This window comes from Castor canadensis, chromosome 9 (assembly GCF_047511655.1).
Source record: "Castor canadensis chromosome 9, mCasCan1.hap1v2, whole genome shotgun sequence".
In the NCBI taxonomy this organism is placed as follows: domain Eukaryota; kingdom Metazoa; phylum Chordata; class Mammalia; order Rodentia; family Castoridae; genus Castor; species Castor canadensis.
This window is the reverse complement of record NC_133394.1, coordinates 50,061,644-50,081,422: the sequence shown is the minus strand read 5'-3', so window position 1 is coordinate 50,081,422 and position 19,779 is coordinate 50,061,644.

Sequence of the window (19,779 nt, the reverse complement as noted above, 5' to 3'; positions counted from 1 at the left end):
GAAATCTTGCTAGCTTAGCAGCCGTGGGTGTGGTGAGGATGACCTTAAATGGGCCTCTCCACTTTTCTTGCAAATGACCAGGTGTGGTTGTACTTTTTAGATAAACTAGATCTCCAATTTGGAGGGTGGGAGTTATTTTGGTGGTGTCAGAGGGCTGTGGTAACTGATCATGAGCATGCGACCAAAGGAGAGAGTGAAGAAAAGTGAGGAGAGGATTGAGGAGAGTAGGGGGAATGTTAGGGGGTTCTGGCTGAACTGTGATAGGGAGGAGTGGATGGCCATAGAGGAGCTCGAAGGGGCTGAGCATGAGTGGTCTTTTTGGGAGGGCCCAGAGATGGAGAAGGACTAGGGGTAGGAGCTTTGTCCAGTCTAGGTGGAGCTCGAGGGAGAGTTTGGTGAGAGTATTTTTTAGTGTGCGATTGGCATGTTTGACTTTACCCGAAGATTGGGGGTGATAGGGAATGTAAAATCTCCAGTGAATATTTAAGGCTTGTGTCAATTTTTGGGAAAAAGAGGAAACAAACTCAGGCCTGTTGTCTGACTGGATAGAGGCTGGGAGACCAAATCGTGGGATGATGTCTGTGACTAAAATCATTGTTACTGTGGAGGCCTTTTTATTGGTTGTAGGGAAGACTTCCACCCATCTTGTGAAGGTGTCTACCAATACCAGGAGGTACTTAACCCTCTTTACTGGATATGTGTGAAGTCCACCTGCCAATCCACATCAGGGAGGCATCCCCTGGCTTGATGGGTAGGAAAGGGAGGGGGTCTAATATTGGAGTAGGGGTTTGTGCACTGACAAATTGAGCAGGATTGGGTAATCTGTTTAAGGTATTGTATGTCTCCTGGAGATAGGGAAAGGGATTGGTGTAGAAAGGTGTAAAGAGCATGAAGATTAGGATGGAAAAGTGTATGTAAATAGGAGAGAAGAGTTTTAACTTCAGAAGGGGGGAGAGAAAGTTTAGTGAGAGGAGGGGAGGAAGCTGGGGTAAGGGGGTACATGGCCATTTGTGGTGCAGTTTGGAGGGCTGCTCACTTGGCCTCTGTGTCCGCTTGGTTATTTCCTCTGGTAATTATGGAGGAGTCAGTTTGGTGGGCTTTGCAATGAGTAATGCCCACCCAGGAAGGGAGGTGTGAAGCCTCTAAGACCTGGGCTATTAAGGCAGCATTGATAATGGGAGTTCCTCTTGTAGTTAGGAATCTGCTTTCCTTTCAGATAGTGGAGTGGGACAGTAAAGTGTGAAATGCATACTTAGAGTCAGTGTAAATGTTGACAGTTTTGTCTTTTGCCAGAGTTAGAGCTCTGGCCAGGGCAGTCAGTTCTGCCTTCTGGGAAGTAGTGCACAAAAGGAGAAGGCATGCCTCAATGATGGGCAGAATCAGACATGGTGGCATATCCAGCTCTTCGCTGTCCATCATGAATGAAGGGGCTGCCATCAATGAACCAAGTGTAGTCAGCCTGAGAAAGGGTGCCCTCCTGAATGTGGTCTGGGCAGAGGAGGAGCTCTTCAAGGATCTTGGGGCAGGAGTGAACTAGGGGTGTTGAAGAGAGAGGAAGAAGAGTAGCTGGGTTAAGTGGGGGACACGAGATGAAAGTTAGAGTGGGATCCTCAACCAAGGCCACCTGGAGGGATAGGATATGAGAGGGGGGCAAGGAGTAAAGTCCCTTATACATGAGGAGTTCTGAGAGGCTATGGGGAGAGTAAACAGTAAGGGGGGACCCAAAGGTAAGTTTTTTGCTTTCCTGGATCAAGAGAGAGGCAACAGCCAGGGCCCTGAGGCATGGGACCCATCCCCTGGTTGTGGGGTTTAATTGTTTGGAGAGGTATGCTACTGGAGTGAAGGAGGGCCCTATGTCGTGTCCCAGAACTCCTAGGGCAAACCCTTGCCTCTCAGAAACATAAAGGATGAAGGGATGAGTGAGGTCCGGCAAGCAAAGTGCCAGGACTTGTAATAGGGCTTGTAAGAGGGTTTTAAAATGACTTGACACAGGCCGAGAGGGGTTCAGGGGCTCTTGAATGGAACCCTTGGATGCCTCATATAAAGGTTTGGCCATTAGACTGAAGTTGGGTACCCAGGCTCTGAGATAGCCAGCCAGGCCAAGAAAGGAGAGAACTTCAGCCTTGGTGGTGGGGGCAGGGAGAGAGGCTAGTAAGGCCTTATGATCTGTGGTGATAGCCTTATGAGTAGGGGAGATAGATAGGCCCAGGTAAGTTACCTGGGTGAGAGACAGTTGAGCCTTGTTAGGGGATACCCAGTATTTTTTTCCAAGAAAATTAAGCAGGAGGGCAGTGTATTGTTGGCTATCCTTGAGTGAGGGGCTGCAGAGCAGGAGATCATCTACATACTGGAGGAGTTTACTTAGAGAGAGATTGGAGGGTAAGGAGGTCCCTAGCCAGAGCTTGGCCAAAGAGGTAGGGACTGTCCTGGAACCCCTGAGGCAGAACAGTCCAGGTCGATTGTTGGGAAGTATGAGAATCTGGATCAGACCAGGTGAAGGCAAAGAGGTTTTGGGACTGTGGGTGGACAGGGATAGTGAAGAAAGCATCTTTTAGGTCCAGGACTGTGAAATGGGTGGTGGTACCAGGGATGAGAGACAAGAGAGTGTAGGGATTGGGTACCACCAGGTATATAGGAGTCACTATACATTGATTAAGCAGAGGTCCTGTACCAGCTGGTAAGACCCATTGGGCTTTTTTACAGGTAGAATAGGAGTGTTATAGGGGGAGTGGGTTGGGCAAAGAAGGCCCTTAGAGAGAAGCTCTGAGATGATAGGCTTTAATCCCTGTAAGTGGATTAGAGAGATGTGATATTGAGGTTGGTTTGGGAAAACAGAGGGGTCCTTGAGAGTAATAAAGATTGGTTCATGATGGGTAGTGGCTGCAGGGTTCTGGAGGTCCCACACAATGGGATCTACCAGTGTAGTGGGTAAGGGCAAGGGGTCAGGAGGGGCTTGTGGAAGCAGGGCACCCATGATGGCAAGGAGGGGCTGAGAGGATGGAGAAAAGGGGTCAATGGGTCACGGCTTAAGAGGGGGTGGGTGTAAGGTGAGAGTGGCCTGGAATTTTGACAAAATGTCCCTTCCCAAGAGTGGGGTGGGGCAATTAAGGAGGACTAGGAAGGAGTGAGTAAAAAGTGTACCTCCCAATATGCAAGTTAGAGGAAAAGTCATTAAGGGCTGGGTAGGAGTTCCCTCTACCCCGACTATAGAGGTTAAAGAAGGTTTGGTAGTTCCCCAGAACTCTGGCAAGACAGAAAAAGTGGCACCAGTGTCCAGGAGGAGAGAGATAGGCCTACTGTCAATAATGGCCATTACCTGGGCTCCTGTGAAGTTATGGTTGTTGGGCCTGGGAGTCCTGGGTTCCGTCAGTCATCAGCTACAGTCACCAGTCCTAAAAGATCAGTTAGGGAGGAGGGATCGTAGGGGGGCTTATACCCTCCACCTTGAGGGGTGGAGGGGCAATCCATCGCCCAGTGGCCCTCCTGTTTGCACTTAGGACATGGCCCTGGTGGGAGGCATGGTTTAGGGCAAGCACGGGCCCAGTGTCCCTCAAGGCCACACCGAAAACATGGGCCAGGAGGTGTTCGGGATTTTCCCTGGCCTTGGGAGTTAAAGGTTGGAGGCTTTCGTCGGAGGGCTTGTGCCAACATCTGGAATTTAGCCTTATCTCTCCTCTCCTTATCAGCCCTTTGTTGTTCTTTTCAGTAATTATAGACTTTGAAGGCCATGTTTAAAATTTCAGCCTATGGAGTCTGAGGGCCATTTTCTAGCCTTTTAAGTTTTTTTCTGATATCTGGGGCTGACTGGGCTACAAAGTGGGTCATAAAGATAATTGTCCCATCCTTAGTTTCATGGTCAACTTTTGTTTGGCGTCATTGCACCTCTGTGAGCCAGGACAAGAAACTAACTGGATTTTCCTCTTTTTCTTGTTGGATTTCTCTGAGCTTATCAAAATTAACCTTTTGGGCTGACTTTTTTAATCCCACGACTGAACAGGTAACCATATGATCCCTAAGCGTTCTGTCACCGGTTTGGTAATTCCAATGAGGCTCCTCAGTAGGGATTGCTGTAGGCCCTACAGGATGGGTGGGGGTGGTGTGATGGACCTCATCTGCATGTGCCCTAGCCACGTCCCAGACCCATTGTTTCTCCTCTGGAAGGAGGGTGGAGGAAAGAATGCGATAGATGTCATGCCAAGTTAGGTCATAGGATTGAGCCAAGTATTGAAATTCCTTAACATAAGAATCAGGGTTAGTGGTGAAGGAGCCAAGGTGCTTTTCTATCTGAGAGAGGTCAGTGAGGGAAAAGGGGACATGGACCCTCACAATGCCTTCTGCTCCAGCCACTTCCTGGAGAGGGTAGATGGAAACCAGCTGACTGGGGGGTCCAGGAGAGCAAGTGTTGGGGGGGCTCATGGGATCCTGTGGTCCTGGGTGGGTGGAAGGGTGGACAGAAAGAGGGGCAGGAGGAGGAGCGGGAGGAGGAGTGGGAGGAGGGATGGAGGATGGGCAGGAGCCAAAGGATGAACAAAGAAGCCCATCTTTGATAAGGTGGAGGCTCGTTAGCAAGGTCAAAAGAAGGGAAAGCTTCAGAGTCAGGAGGGGATTCAGAGAAGGATTTGGCTGGTTTTGAGACTGGTTTAGAGGCTAGTAGGACCTGTGCAGGGGAACAGGAGGTACAGAGGGAAGGTTTGGTGCGGAGATAAAAAAGGATTGGATGTAGAGAAGTTCCTTCCATTTACCAGTACGTTCACAGAAATCGTATAGATCCCTTAAAATATTGGTATCAAAAGTGCTATTAAGTGGCCATTTGGAGGCATTGTCCAATGGATATTGGGGCCAGGCCCGATTACAGAGAAAAATGAGCTTTTGGGGCTTAAGATCAGGCATGAGGCATAGGGGCCCAAGGTTGGCCAGGAGACATCCCAATGGGGAGTCTGAGGGAATTTTGGAAGGTCCAACTCCCATGGTGAGGCTGACCTGAGGAGAGATATGGCAGGCATCCCCAAAATATCAGGTCCTCAGGCGAGAGAGAGAGAAATGTGGAACACACCATCCAGAGGGAATGTCTTCACCACGGGGTGGGGGGTGCACAGTCCCTAGTGGGAGAGAGAGAAAGAGATCATAGCTCTGTGTGCGAGGAGGACTCACCGAGGGAGAGAGGACCTTGAGGGAAGATTGGCTGGTGGTTGATGGCAGTTGGAGGCGTGCTGGGGCAGAAGAACTTCCCTGTGAGCTAGTGAGAGAGTGGCGTTTTTTAAGATCAGGAGTCCCAGTAAAACAGCTCAGATCCTGGAGGAAAGCCAGGAGAGCAAGGTCAGTGCCAGTAACTCAACCTGATCCTGGGTTTCGGCACCAAATGTTAGGAAAAAAGCTGCACAAAGAAAACTCACGAGAAAACTCATGTCCAAGGGCAGGGTTTAATGGCAGGTCCGAGGTAGTGCAGGAGGAGGAAAGAAAAAAAGGGAAGGGGTTCAGGCCAGGCATGGCCTTTTATAGAAGAGAGAGGGTAAGGGGTTGGCGCATAAGCCAGGGTCCCTGATGGAGGTGGAGCTTGACTGGAGCTTGTTTTTGGGAGCACAGGAAACCTTGTTAAGGGGAGGGGCTGTTTACTGGGAATGGCTCCATTTTCCATGAGGTGCTGCTGATTTATAAAATGGTGGCATTATTGTTCTATCAGTTATCCCATACAAAAGTTAGTTCTCATAGCTTAAATAGCTCACTATTTTTAAAAAATGCAAAGAGAGAAAATTGAAAAGATAAAGCCTATTAGAGCTCTGAGTGGTGCATCATCTTTTATGTCTAAAAGTAAATAAAAAGCAAGTAAAGACATCTGCTATTTAAAAGTACTCTAATAAAAATATAATTCAGATAAATATTGATAGATACTACTTCTAGATATTCATAAGTAACTTAAAAGAAAGAAGATAAACAAAATTTTAATAACCTAAAGGAAGGTATGAAAAAAATGAAAGATGAATAATAGGAAATAGAAAATTTTGAAACAGATATGGTAAACTACTGGAGAAAAGATGTGGGCAGAGTGTTAACTTTTGACTTTGTTCTTGGAAAACAAGTTTGCAACAATATTAAGAGCCAGTATTTCTCTACTGTTTTGTAGTAGAGTGGATATTGCTCCCCCATCAGCCTTCATCCCCTGTAGTAAGAAGTCCATCTTCATCCTATAAATGTGACCTTATTTGGAAAAATATCTTTGTAGATACAATTCAGTTAAGAATCTTACAAAGACTATCTTGGCTTCAATCCAGTGACAAGTGTCATGAAAAGAAATGAAGATCTGGAAGAAGACATGGAGGAAAATGTGATGTGAGGCTAAAGGTAGACATTAAAGGTATGCAAATTCCAGCCAAGGGGAGCCTGAAGCCCCTAAAGGCTGCAAGTGAAATTGGGGAGTCCCCACTGGAGACTTCAGAGGGAACATCTCCCTGCTGACATGTCGATCTCAGCCACCTGGCTTCCAGAAACTAAGAGGAAATAAATTTCTGTTGTTTTTAGCCACCAATAAGTGGTAATTTATTATGACAGCCATAGAAAACATATACATCTATCTAGACCTGAATGGATCTGAAAACAATTCAAGGCATGAAAGATCTACATATATACATACACACACATGCAAATACACACATGCACATACACAACCACATGTATGCTTATGTATGCACACACTCTCACACACACAAATATACACAAACACTTTTTCTAATCTGAGGTGGAAAATTGCGCTTAATTGTTTTAACTGGCATCAAGTTTTTCAAGAGCGTTTGATTATTTTTTCCATTTGCTTGCTACTGATTTGTCTAGGGAAATATATTTCAGTCTTTATATTTATGCACATTTTGTGAAAAAATTGTTAAATGTTCTTGCATTTCAGACTATAATTTCAAAGATACTTGAAAAGTAAATAGTATTGTAAAACAGAAGCGTATGTTTCCTACACATTGTCAAATGTTGGGTTCCAAAGTTCAGTGCTTCTCATCTATAATGTAGCCCACCATGTGAGCAGGTGCCACCGAGATCCCTTCCTTTGCTCTTAGTAACTGAGGTTTGTGGGAATAGCACAGAAGGTGAGAACCTGGTTAATCTTGATTGTCAACTTGATTAGGTTGAGGGACATCTAAGAGATTAGTAAAGCACCTTTCTGGGTGTGCTTGTGAAGGGATTTCCAAAGATGTTGGGATGTGGGAGGCAACACTGAAGGTGGAGGGGATCCACCCTAAATGTGGGTTACACCATCCAATAGGCTGGGGGCCCGGGTGGCACTAATGCGGAAGAAGGAAGAAACCCACCAGTGCAGGCTTGTTCTCTAACTCTGCTTCCTGGCTTCCATGACATGGACAGCTCTTCTCCAGTACTTCCTTCTCCTGTGATGTTCTGCCTCACTATAGTCCCCAAAACAATGGAGCTAGCAAGCAAAAGAAACTGTGAACCAACATAAACAATTCCTCCTTTAAGCTGTTTTTCTCATGGATTTATCATAGCAACATGGTATGCTGACTTGCACACCATGGAGTGCCAACAGTATAAACTGTCCGTCTCTAGTCCTGGTTTACCATATTTCTACAGCATCCATACAATAGTGGCAGGCTAACTCGTTATGCACAATTAATATGAAACTTGAAAATTTCTTTTATTTCACAGTCTTCTTAGTACGTATGACTGTCACACTTGTACCTCTGGTCTTTGTCTAACTCATGAGTTCATAGCCAATTCTTGTAATAGTCTGCTGGACATCATTGCTCAAAGGATCCATGATATATCGTATTGGATATGCTCCAATGCTGAATTTATTGTTTTCCCTTTAACTACATTTTTTCCTCATCTTTGAAACATCAGTTAATGTGATCACAATTTTCATATTTGAATAGTAGTTGACTTTTCTTCTTTAATAAAATCAAACTAATATTTCCCTTCAATTTGACTCTCAAATTACTTGTAGGTGCTACTATCCACATACTCTCTATGCTTTTGTTTTTGTATTAGTCCAAGTCACTTGAAAGAGACACCATATCAGGGTTGATCGTGTAAAAGAGGGAAACACCATGTGAAAGAAAACAGGGAGAGAATTAGAAAGACTGAGCCATCAGGTCACGATGCCAGACTGCCCTGTCCTTGAGTGAAAGATAAAGGAAATAAAGACTGTGTAGGAATATCTGAGAATGACAAACAGTCTGGGCAAAGTAGAGAAAACTCTATGGGATTCTAAAGGCAAGCCAACCTCAGAGCATTCTCATGGCCACCAGGGATGGGTCTCCCTTCAGATTTCTACTTGAAATGAAGTATTCCTGAGGGTAGTCTACAAGAAACAGATTGGCATGAAGGCACAAATGACACAATGGTTGCTCCCTTAGTCCAGTTGTGCTGCTATAACATAATACCTGAGACTAGGTATTCATAAAAAACACAAACATAGTTCTTACAATTCTGAAGCCCAAGATCAAGTTGTTGGCTGGCTCATCAGCTGGTGAGGGTCTAGTCTCTGATTACAATATGGCACCTTGAGTGCTGCATCCTTTTTAACAGTGTGTCCACACATAGCAGACTACAGAAGGGCAAAAAGAATGAATTATTTTCATCAAGCCCTTTACAAGGGCATCTTATCCTATTCATGAGAGAAGAGCCTTCATTCAGTCAGTTGAAAGCTTGAGTAGAAAGAAAGGAAGTCCCTCTTTCAAATAAAAGAGAATTCCTTCTGTTTAACTGACTTTGAACTGGGACATTGCCCTGTTCCTGCACTGAGACTCAATTGAAACATTTGCTCTTTCTAGATTTGAAGTTTGCTGGTCTTTGGAACTGAACCCTCAGGTTTCACAGTCTCCCAGCTTAATGAGTCATCCTGCAGATCTTGGAAATTGACAGCCCTGGTATTTGTAATCACTGAAGTAAATCTCTCTTATATAAGTATATATAGATATTGATATTACATAAATAAGTATTATTAATTGCATAACACAATCATATATGTGTATTCTAATTATTAAAATAATTAATACACACCATGCATATTGCAGCTAAATTACTATACACACAGAGTCTAAGAAGAGAATAGATTTCTTTTAGTATCAAACAAATTTTCTTAGTGACTGCATGCAGTTGTTTGACTACTATGATAACTTACTTGTTAGTACTCCAGTTTCACAAATTGGGACACTAAAAAATATGAAAACAGATGCTCGACACAACTGATTATCCATACTTCATTATGGAAGAATCTATTGCACTCTTATTATGAGAGGAAGGATTTGGCAAAAGCATCCGGCAATGTAACTAATTTGCCTTTTTTCTTATTTTAGCACGTCCATCATAAAATTCCTCTCTGCGATGTAAAACAGTCTTCAACAGTGACAGAAACACCACCTGCTGCCCTTCATGATGCTGAGGTGTAGCTGTGTCTCGTTATGAAGACTTGGAATGAGAGGTATGGAGATGCATTCCTCAACAATCTAAATACAAGAGCATATAAATGTAGTTTATGAGTGCTGACTGGTGAACCACAAATATATCCTGTTTCTTTGACTATGTGTGTGCATGGATTTGTGTGTTCATAATTTCTTAGGCCCTTAAAAATTATGGGTATAAATCGGGATGGCATTAGCTTATAGTTATTAGAGCCTGGTTTTTTGGGTCAAAGAAAGTAGACCTATCATGGGTCAGACAGTGTGATAATCTTATTGCTTCAGTGGTGATCAATGTAGAACATTTCAATCATTGTGATTATTATAGTCTAATGATATAAATATAAATTAGATAGTCACTCATATATATTTTTTCCTTTTTTTGAAACACTGGGGTTTGAACTTAATTTGCTTATGATTGGGACAACATAAGGAAGACATAAGGCAAGGTGGACACTAATTTGTAAGGCATAGACCACTTATGGTTGGGGAAATGACTGATGATTAAGATCAAATTTCACTAGATAAAATATATTAATGTTAAAGAAGGGTGGTTGTCACAAAGTAAGAGAATTCACTGTTTATGTAAATATGGACTTCTCTGTTTAGAGTCAGTTTTTACAAACATACCTGAATGATGAGCTAGTCAGGACTGTAGTCTTAAATTTGAGTTTTATTGATGCATAATTTATACATGCAATGGTGAGTATGCATCAGAGTTCTCGGGAGAGTTTAAGGTGAATGTCAATGGGAATAGACTCTAGAACAATGTGAGTATTATGTGGTCATGCAAATAAAACTGAGGCATGCTGGCCAGAAAACAAAGTTTGATCAGAATGGTTAAAGTGGTTTTTATAGACTCTTCAGCAGACTCTGCAACCTTACCAACATTTGATTGAATCATGGAAGATGCTTTTGTAGCTCCATGGTCTTCTAATGCATCATTTTGATCTGGGGATTCACTATTCCACCAATGTTTTACCAAGCATCTAGAATAAAAAGGAACACAAAAACTTAACACTATTATTAACTTGGGAACTTTTGAACAAATTTCTGAGACAGAATCATCTGCAAGGATCAACAAATAAGTACATCAGGAAAAAAATAATTAAATTCAAGAACTATGTAATAATTTGGAAATGATGAGGCCAATATAAAACATTTAATATGTATTGCTATAGGGTTTGATACTAGGCTGTAATAAATAGCCACACAATCTAAGAGTGGAAAATGGCTCAATAATATTACATATGATTTAGGTATTTAAGTGTCCCAGTGTGAGTCAACAATAAGAGATGGCTGTCAAACATGATAACACAGCTATGCTTTAATAGAAGTGTAACTGCTAGAACAAATGGTGGATTTACTTTTAGAGTTTCAGCAAATAAAATTGTCTGATGACACACTGGAAAACATTTTAGAGGACAGTTGACTCATGACAGTATATAAAACTGGGTGATGCTTGTTCTGAAAAAGACAAAACGCACTGTCATCTTTCCCTAGGTGAAAAATTATCCTCAAAAACTAAATTAGACCTTTTCTGTAGTCTTGACTTCTATGTACATAAAATTATCAAGAAAAGAAGCTTGGAAGTGGAATTTTATCAGGGATGTTAAGGAAGTGATGGATTGAGCATAACAAATAGCCAGAAGAAACAAAGGCAGTTTGGAAGGAGAGCAACCGCATAGCATTGAGGTAGGAATGAGAAATGCTTAGAAAAATAAATCACACTCACATGCATTTGTTGCATATAGTTTGTGTACATATGCCCAGATATATTAAATTATGCATGTACTTTCAAAAACTCATTTTACCTAAAAGCATTGTACCATCTTATGTTATGTAGATATACTCAAAGTGGAAGAAAGATGACATGAAGCATCAATAATGGGATTCCTGAATGCTGATCAGTGCTGTTTCTCTAGAGTGGTTCGGTGAAGACAGTTATTCTTTAGATTTTTTTTTTTTTTAGGTTATATAACTAAAAATATGGAATGCTATTTTATTTCACTCAAAGAGTTCTAATGATTATTTGAAAGTTCTCCCATATCCATTTAGGCAAAATGGTTGTGATTCAGATTCATTTCCTGTGTGAAATAGGAAGACTTCAAATGAATGCAGTAAATAGTTGATTATTCAAGGGTAGATTACAGCAATGTCTCTGGAAATCTGCTATCAAGTTTTGATTAGTGTGCTTATCACTGGTTTTGCTAAATTAATTACTTTGTTAATGATATCTTGCTTTTATTGATCTTAGATTATTTCAGGATAATTTCCTTGTATGAAATTTATTATTTCTGTAGTTCAAATGTGGGGATTTGTAGTAAGACAAATTGACCTGTAGAAGAGTCATTAATAAAATTTCAAAATTCAGGGATAATGAGCTGGGAAAATTAACATGGCATTATATTCAGGAGGAGAAGAAACTCAAGGATAGAATGATCCTGTTGCTCAATAGTTAATAAGCTTTTTGGTTACAACAAAAGCACCTGTAAAAATGTTATATATTAATAAAAATGGCAAAAATAAGTAAAATAAAATTGGCCTAGATTCGCTAAAAAATGTTAAAAAGAAAGATAATATACTTTTTAGGACTGTGGAATTGTGTTTTAACTCACTACTATGACCCAGTAGTCGCTCAATAAATATTTATATCAATGATAAATGCAAAAAAGCTTGGAAAAGATTCTCATTGACTATGTGTAATGAATATTCTCAAAATTTGTTTCCATTGAATTCCATTTTCTTTAACATATAGTCAGTTTTCAAACTGAGTAGCTTGGACATCAACTTGCCTAATGTGTTACTCTTCTTTCCTCTAACTAAAAACAATGATCAAATTCTATGACAACTTGTGTCTGGCAAGGGTAGTTTTTGTTTTTTAAAAGATTGAATAAAGAATAACATGTACTTCTTGATGGGAACAGCTTAGTGTTGGTTTTCTTTGTGTTTAAAGCAAAATGCCTCTTTGGATATATTCTTTCCAGCTTATTTATTTTTGATGGACTACAATAAAAAACAAACAATAACTTTGTTAAGAGCATGGATCTATAATTGATGGAAACTCTGAGACTGTCAGAGTAGAAATAAAGCAGATACAAAGGAAAACCTAATAATTATGCCTATAGGATATTCAGTGAAGCCTTTTAGAAAAAGCTTGTTGTAGACTAAATGGTCCTATCTTTATATTGTGCTTATTATTCATTAAAACTATGCTGTTGACTTTTTTAAGACAGAAAAAATGCTTTAGTCTAGTGTTATAGTTGGCATAGTTTGAGAGTATGTATGTTCTTTATTTAGGAAATGGTTAGGAACCAATTAAATTCATTGTGGTTTTATCTAAATGTAATGAGATAAGTTCCTCAAAGGTAGGGTGCTGAAAGAAATAGGAAAAGTTATTTTTTGTTCTGATTACTTTGCTAAGCAACTGCCCAAATCTGTATTTCACATGTAGCTAGAGCTAGCTAGGGTTTCTGTTTCAGAGAATTGGAAACAAGAATTAAAATAAAAGGAACCAGAATTGTTAGCCAAAAAGAAGAATTTGCATTCATCCATGTTTGTAATATCATGCAATATGCAAATAAACCAAATATTTTATTGCAAGATTGTAACTCAGTGTTTTTGTAATACTAACAATATAACTGAAATTGTGCAATACTAATTGGATAATAAATGAATAAAAATGCATTTATGATACTTAAAACAATTCATTTCAGATTAAAACATGTTCATGTATTTCATTTACTACTGGTTAAAGAAAATGCACACTATTTTCTTTTTTGTAGTTTTAACTTTGCTGGAAATAGTCACAGAGAAGCAATTATGGCATACAAACTACAAAAGCATTTACTGTCATTTCAAATCAACATTTTTTTGAGAAAAACAGGATTTTAATTCCTCCGTTTTTGAAATCTCATAGGAGGAGGACATTGAACTTGGAAACAACTGAAATATATTTTTAAGGGGTAAATGGAAAAATACTAGGATCAAAATTTCTGCTGTATTGTAGTTCTTTAAGTCAGTTGATACATAACAATAATCTTGAGTTTTATAAATTCTGGTTGAACTTTTAATGATTTGCTTATCAGATTAGCTCTACAAAAGTACATGAATGTCAGATATTGAAATTAATGTGTTTATAAAACAGAAACACAATACAGTAGTTTTTTTCTTTGTGAAATAAATAATTATTTTTTCACTATGGAAGACAATAAAGTCTACATGATACTCTAAAATACTCACAGTACACAAATTTAAAAATATATGTAAATATGTGCATTTTAAGTATATGTTAAAATATGTTTTAAATATTTTATAAATATGTTTTATATATGTTTTAAATATATACATTTTATTCATAATTACATATTTTAATATTTAGTAAATAATGGAAGTTTTGGTGCATTGCAAACCCAGCCAGCGAATTTTTCCCTGTCCACCAAGAAGTAAATTTTTCTGCTTTTGATTTTATGTTGAACATATGACTTGCTTTGACTGATGAAGACAAATCCTAAACCATCCTAAGCAGAAATTTGAAGAATTCTTGCAAACTGTTGTTAAGTCTTGTGACTCTTGAACTCTTTCAATACTATGTGAAAAAAATGTGCACACCATTGACAGAAAATGACAGATTGCATGGAACAGAGTGGCAGACAGTCCCAGTGTAGTTCCCTACAACTCCATTCACTGCTTCAGCCAAGAAGGTAGTCCTAAAATAAAACCCTGGAACATGAAATCCAAAGCACTGCCAATAAAACTTACAATTAGGGTCATGAGGGTCAGTTCTTCATGATTTGATTATGAGATCATGATCATACCAAAGGTGTTGCTCTATGATCCTTTGTTAAGACTTCTAAGGACTTGAAAGGGTCTGGCATGCCTAAAACAGAGAAAAGCTTATTTGACAAACTAATAAGGATGTGGCTTTTTACCAAATGTCCTGCTCTATTATGTGACACACAGAAGAGCTACAATTTTTTTTAAAGGAAATTATATCAGTAAAAGTTCCTACCTTGAAATAAAGAGGTTGAGAAAATTGTATAATGCCTTTAATAGGGTGAGAAATCTACTCAGCTTTTCTTGTAGAAATGGAAGAACATTTCATAGGACAGGGCTAAAAGCTTGGGAGAACAAGAAGATAGATGAGGGAGTCACCCTTAGGATACAGTAGAGAGCTGTGAACTGCAAGCCTCTTCCACAGAGATAACCAGACTCTGTTCCAGGGAAGAGAAGCTGGTAATGTTTGTCTAAGAGGAAAATGGCCATGGATAATGACTGTTAGGTATCTCTCGTTAATTTTCTCTGTAAATGAAAGTATTAATTGTAGTTTTATTGCCCCTATTTAATCATTTTGTGTAGTAGTTGTGTGTTTGTAAGGGACAGATAACAGATAATGTGTCTTTTTAGTTCATAGGGTCATGAATCAAGAGGAGAGGAGCATCCTCTATATGCCGATTAATACAAACCATGAAATCCTATACTTCAAGCTTGACAGTTTAATACAGCAGGAGTTTTGAGAGTCCTCAGGCAAAAATGAGTATATATTTTATGCAGAAGGAATGGGAATTATGACCAGGAAGACTATGGTATCTTTACAATACTTGCTACAATATTTTGAAGTGCCTCCCACAGATAGGAGTAATCTACTTCTCCATCTCTTCAATGCTCTTTAACCAGATGTTACCTGATTTAACCAAGGCTATTTAGCAAATAGAATGCAAACAGGGGCTTGAAAAGTGTTTTGGCATTGGGTGTTAGGTTTTGTTGCCTTCAAATCCCTTTCTCCACTCTGTGTAAAGAGACCTGGTCTAGTCTTCTGAAAAGGCAGATTTGCCCTAGATGTGTTTTCCCCACAGTAACCAGTCTCAGCTAGACTTGGCAGTTGACTGCAGGTTAAATAAGCCCAGGAAGGAGTTAGCAGTAGAACCAATGAACTTGTCATTCACAAAATCAAGAACTTAAGTAAATGGTGTGTTCGAGCAAAAATGTTTTGGAGTGGTGTCTTACATAACAGAAGCTAGCTGATTTAGCACTACTCTTGGCTTGAAGATTACTGTTTCATTATATTTTCTTCCATGTTGTTTTATTTGTAAAAAAGTAAAACACTACAAATCAATGTAAAGTGAGAATCCTCTTTGTTTTGCCTTACCAAGAAATATTGATTCTCAGAAGTTGATTTGTTTCATTTCCAATCACATTATATATTTAAACTTTTCCTAAGAATCATAATGTTGTTTTCCAAGTCTTAACATTTTGCACAAATAACATACACTATAATTTTATGTACTCTATTTTATCCTGAAAAAGAACCCTGATAAAATTTCATGCATTGTTTTTCATTTTCCACAGAATAAAAGTTAAAGTCATTAAAATAACGTACAAGGCTCTTTGTGATCTCCTCACTTCTTTTAAGATATTTTTACTTCACATTCTCCTATTACTATCATTCTTTACTCAAACAATGATTAAAGGAAGATTGCATATGAATTCCCTAGTCTCCTATACTTCAATGGGCAATTCTGGGAATCATTCTGTACATGTCCCAGAAGTGCATCCATGTCAACCACAGTGGTGTCCCCAGAAATCCACTTTTCTATAAATTTTCCTCCCTCCCTAGCTCAATCTACTTGCTCTATCATCAACTCTGATTCCTGGGATACATGCTAAGTAAAATGTAATCCTTGTACCAGATACTTTGTCCTTCTTCCACAGGTGAGAACACTTTAGAGTATTTAATCCATCCAGGAACAGACTCACTGGCCAATGGGGAGAGACTATTCCTGGGATTTGTGGGCTTGGGGAACTTGGAATTATATGAGTCCTCCCAAAGTCCCACTGTAATTTGTCTTCTGACATGTTCCCACTCAGTCTCTGAATTTGTAGGCAACTTTGCCTCCTCTGTTTCTCTCATACTCCTTTTCATTCATGATTTAAAATATATTTATTGTGACCACTTCTCATTGTCTATGTTTCAAGCGCAGTGGTATTAAACAAAGAGAAAACTCTACATTGATTCTCCACTGCAACCTTACAATAGCCTTCTGACTTATTTACAATCCTGACTTTATATAGACTGTGCTTCACAAAACAGCAAGATTAAGTAAACATAATTCAGATCATTTTAAAAATGAGATTCTTCTTCTTAATGTTCTATGAAGGTCTTCAACCTCAATTAAAGACCAAAAACCTTCCAGTCATTTCTCTTCACTTGTTTACCTGTGTAGCCCTAACTGTTCTTGCACCAGCTGTCCATCCTTCTAATTTACATTTTATATCTTGCCTTCTGCTCACTAGGCTATAGATAAATATAACACGTCTGACACATTTCCTTCTCAGCAACCTTGTGTTTGCACTTTCCTCCATGTAGAATGTTCTCTTACTACATGGCTCAATCCTTAACTTCCTTTAGCTCTCTGTTCCAATGCTATCTATTAGAATGATGTGGTGGACCTGAAAGAGTTCTGATCAGACTGTCTGCCCTGGAAGGCACAAGTGATTGATGGTCTCAACTGGCATCTACTACCATGTTTGTGTACAATCTATACTTCTTATGAAGTACTCTGGTGCAATGATTATGGTGGGAGTAGTAATTCTCGTTCATTTTATTTTGGATGCTATCTGGTTCACTTTTTCTTAATTTAAAAATTATTTTTCCTTTATCTATTTCTTATATTTTATTCATTTATTCACATGTGCATACATTCTTTGGGTCATTGTCCCCCCTGTCCCCCTCACCCACCCTTTCCCCCCATCCCCTTCTCAGTTCCAGGCAGGTCCTGTTCTGCCCTTATCACTAATTTTGTTGAAGAAAAGACATAAACATAATAAGGAAGACAAAACATTTTTGCTAGTTGAGTTAAGGATAGCTATACAGAGAGATTCCTACTATGGCTTTCATGTACCCATGTGTTACCACCCATGTTGATTCAACTCTAACTGATCTTTACACTGGTTACTGATCCCTTTCTCATGATAACCTCTGTCACTTTAAGGTTTCTGTACTAGTTCCTCTGGAGTGGGGACATCAAATGCTTTCATGTTTTGGGTTTTCTACCTATCACCATACCTCATGCATGTGCTCTCACCTTGTCATGTGATCCAAGTCCAACCACATTGCTGCATTTTCCCTAGATCTAAAGTCTGCATATCAGGGAGAACATACGATTTTTGGTCTTGTGAGCCTGGTGACCTTGCTCAGGATGATGTTCTCCAGTTCCATCCATTTACCTGCAAATGATAAGATTTCATTCTTCTTCATGGCTGAGTGAAATTCCATTGTGTATAAATACCACATTTTCTTGATCTATTCATCAGTAGTGGGCATCTTGGTTGTTTCCATAGCTTGGCTATTGTGAATAGCACTGCAATAAACATGGGTGTGCAGGTGCCTCAGAGTATACTTTTGCATTTTTGATTTTACTGATTTGGGTTTTTCCTCTCCTCATTTTAGTCAGGTTTGCCAGGGGTCTGTCAATCTTATTTATTTTTTCAAAGAACCAGCTTTTCTTCTCATTGATTCTTTGTATGTTTTTTTGTTGTTGTTGTTTCTATTTTATTGATTTCAGCATGTGTTTTAATTATTTCTTTCCTTCTGCTTGTTTTGGGATTTGCTTGTTCTTGTTTTTCTAGGAGTTTGAGCTGTAATATTAGGTCATTGATTTGAGATCTTTCTGTCCTTTTAATATATACACTCATTGCTATAAATTTTCCTCTTAGGACTGCCTTTGCTGTGTCCCATATGTTCTGGTAGGTTGTGTTTTCATTTTCATTAACTTCCAGGAAGCTTTTAATTTCCTCTTTTATTTCATCAATGACCCATTCATCATTGAACAATGTGCTGTTTTTGTTGTTGAATTTTAGTTTTAATGCATTACAGTCAGATAGAATGCATGGGATTATTTCTATTTTCTTATATTTGCTGAGGCTTGCTTTGTGCCCTAAGATATGATCAATTTTGGAGAAGGTTCCATGGGCTGCTGAGAAGACTGTACATTGTGAAGAAGTTGAAGGAATATTCTGTAGACATCAGCTAGGTCCATTTGATCTATGGTGTGATTTAGTTCTAGAATTTCTTTATTGATTTTTTGTTTGGATGATCTGTCTTGGTGATAGCGAGGTATTAAGGTCTTCCACTACCTCTGTGTGAACTTTATATATGTTTTTAGGTCCTTCAGAGTATGATTGATGAAATTGGGTGCATTGACATTGGGTGCATATAGGTGATAATTGTTATTTCCTTTTGGTGTATTTCCCCTTTTATTAGTATGGAGTGTCCTTCTTTATCTCATTTGATCAATGTAGGTTTAAAGTCTTCTTTGTCTGAGATAAGTATTGCTACCCCTGCCTGTTTTCAGGGACTACTGGCTTGGTAAATCTTCTTCCAGGCTTTCACTCTCAGCCAGTGCTTACTTCTTTTGATGAGGTGGGTCTCCTGTAGGCAGCAGATTGTTGGATCTTCTTTTTTAATCCAGTTTGGCAGTCGGTGTCTTTTGATGGGGGAACTTAGTCCATTGACATTCAGTGTTAATATTGGTTAAGTACGTGGTGATCCCTGTCATGTAGTTGTCTTTGTTGATAAAGAGTTTGATTGTGTGTAGCTGAATCAGTGGTACTCTTTAATTTCTTGTCTTTTCTTCTCCTGTGGTTTGGTATTGCCTGCCCTTTCATGGTTTTGTTTGCTTTCATTTTCTGTGTGCAGAAAAGATTCTTGAGGAGAATCTTTTGTAGTGGTGGCTTGGTGGTCTTATATTGTTTTAGTTTCTGCTCATTATGGAGGACTTATTATTCCATCTATTTTGAATGATAGTTTTGCTGGGTAGAGTATCCTAGGGTTGAAATTATTTTCATTCAGTGCTTGGAAGACCTCACCCCATGCTCTTCTTGCTTTTAATGTTTCTGTTGAGAAGTCTGCTGTGATTTTGATGGGTTTGCCTTTGTATGTTATTTGTTTTTTTCTCTCTTACAGCCTTCAATATTCTTTCTCTAGTTTCTGTACTTGTTGTTTTAATGATAATATGTTGTGGGGTATTTCTATTTTGGTCAGATCTGTTCGGTGTTTTGGAAGCTTCTTGTACCTGAATGGGCATAGTTTTCTCTGGATTTGGGAAGTTTTCTGTTATTATTTTGTTGAATATGTTATGTATTCCTTTTGCTTGCACTTCTTCTCCTTTCTCAATGCCCATGATTCTCAGGTTTGGTCTTTTGATGGAGTCAGTGAGTTCTTGCATTTTATTTTCACAGGTCTTGAGTTGTTTAACTAATAGTTCTTCAGTTTTTCCTTTAATTGCCATTTCATCTTCAAGTTCTGAGATTCTGTCTTCTGTTTGTTCTATTCTGCTGGACTGGTCTTCCATTTTGTTTTGTA